Genomic DNA, 2,503 nt, shown 5'->3' with positions numbered 1-2,503 from the left:
CTATTGAATGAATATTTACCCGTTGCAAACAGCAAACAAATCGTTGTAAAATAAAAGAAATTATAAAAACGCTATGAACTTATTCCCCAACCTAATATGTGGTAGCGTTTCGTTTTCGTTGTAGTGATTAAGCATGCAAGTCTTGCCCATTTCTTTACCATTTCATGGAAAGGTCAATTTTTTGGGATGATAATTTGAAAGCAAGAATTCAGCGATTATACCAGATTACCACAATTTATCTATTCATCTAACTGTGCAGATACAGGCAATACATTGTTAGATACTTTCCAAACTTTCTCTTTTCCTGTCATTAAGTTTTCCTCTGCACCCTAACCTCAACATCTGTTAACCATTCCAGCCCTGCAACGGTCATTTTCCGTCAAACTCCTTTCTATCGTAAAACAGCTTATCCTTGGGTCCCAAGGCCTCTCCAACCGAAAAATTCACTTCCTTGTTCTCTCTTGCCATTTTCCTCTCCCTATGTTTCTCCCCACCAGATTTTTCCGCGCTTAATCTAAACCGGACACCCCCGAAAGTCAGATTCCTACGAGATACCACTGAGAGCAGTCGAATTCTTTGAGTCTACGAATAAAGATATTTTCAATCGGAAAGTAGTAGATTTTCTGTAACCCTCCGGGACTACGACAACATATAATACGAAGGAAAGTGGAAATCGTTAGGGACAGTCGCGACGTTCGAGGAACAGCCCCGCGGGACGGCGAACCACTCGCGTTCTCCTGCATCCGTGCGATTCATTTCTCGCTCGATGTTAATTGACGCGTTGGAATTACACCGTATTTGCATGCCGCGACGCGGTCTTATATCTTCAGTTCGGCGTGTACCGACGAGCGAATGAGCAGGGCGAACGACACGGAACCAGAACTGCGCGGGTTAGAATTATTGCGATCGCGGCGGGATGCTATCGGGGCGTTAAGGGAGGGTCTCGATTTCCGAGAAGTCGACTCCGAGATAAGTCGCCGATAAAATCTCAACCGCTTGATGATACGTTTTATAAATCACCTCGGCGAACTGTTTGCTATTAAACTTACATCGTCCGGACGCGTCGAACTCGTTATTTATTTAACTTAGTCGATGGTTCGGAATCTTCTCAGAATCACGAAACGCTTTTACTAGATTTTTGTGGAACGCAGTCGTAAAATAAGACAATATTGTTGTATCTCTGATTGTAATTTCTATATTGAATACCATTATCTATACATATACATAAAAATGGATGTTTGTATACATATACATATACAGGATGAGGAAAAAGTATGGAAACCCCAGAAAATTTCCGAGGATTAGTGGTATAAAAAAATAACGAAGGTCATAACCTAGGTAACTTTCAACGAGGAATCCAATGATGACCTTGGAATTGACCCCGAGCTTCAATTTCAAGGTCATTTGAAGGTCAACTTTACTTTTTTAAACGGAAACCCCTATTTTTTATGTCTGAATCGAAAAGAGCCGAAAATTTAACGTTTAGGTCTGAGGTTAACGTGACTCCTAGAGGTCAAATAAAGGTCAAAGTACGCTATCATGGGATTTCATTGAAGTCTGGCGAGATTAAGGCTAAAAAAGAATGAGAAAGATCGCATCTGCAGTAACTTTTAACGAGGGATTTAAAGGTGACCTTGGAATTGACGTTAAACCTCAATTTGAAAGTCATTTAAAGGTTGGATGTGATTATATTTAACGGTAAACTGTTAAATTATCGTGATTATCCTCATTTTCTCTTCTATATTTGTCAGACTTTAACGGTTCTTTGTCTTAATCTTCGTTAATGTTGAAAATTATAATAAAATTTTAATCGGTTCTTCAGAATTTTAAACTCGGTTTGACCAGAAATACGACGCGTTTATCTCTTCACTTCATCTCACTTACGCACTTTATTCGGTATTGATAATTGAAATTAAAAGTGAGTTCGATTAAAAGCCGGTCTCGTAAAGACGCGATATAAATACAAACTGGATTTTACGGACGGTCGATCAGGCGGACGTCGGATTATTCATTAAGTCGCGATAATGACAACTCTTTTCGGCGTGGCGTCGGTGATCTTCTGAGAGCCGAGGCCTCCTCGTGATTAATTGACTCGCCGGGCTTCGTTAGAGCCGGGCCACGGACGGCGTTTTCAAGAGCCGATGAAAAATGAGGTGTCGCGAACCGCGAAGGCTGCACTCGATCAATCGTTGCACCCCGATACGGTAGCCAATGACCGTTCCCTCGGGTCCGTTCCGTCTGCGATCAACTTATTTCGAAAACGAATCGAACCGTGCCAGTCTCCCAAGAGTGGCCACTTCACTTCGCACCGTCGTTTCTTTGTTCTTCGCCGTAAACGTCTCGAGGACGTCTCCCGACGTGTTTCTGCCTTTGCGAGACGCAAAAATCACGTTTCTCATTTTTGTATTTCGTCATCGATGTAATTGAGCCCAGACACTCCTTAATAATTTTCTCGTTCAATTAACTATCTTAACACTAGAAAGACTGAAACTTAGTATATACC

The sequence above is a fragment of the Ceratina calcarata genome, unplaced genomic scaffold (genome assembly GCF_001652005.2).
Source record: "Ceratina calcarata isolate Rehan_Ccalc_2016 unplaced genomic scaffold, ASM165200v1 scaffold298.2, whole genome shotgun sequence".
Lineage (NCBI taxonomy): Eukaryota > Metazoa > Arthropoda > Insecta > Hymenoptera > Apidae > Ceratina > Ceratina calcarata.
This window is presented reverse-complemented; position numbering follows the sequence as displayed.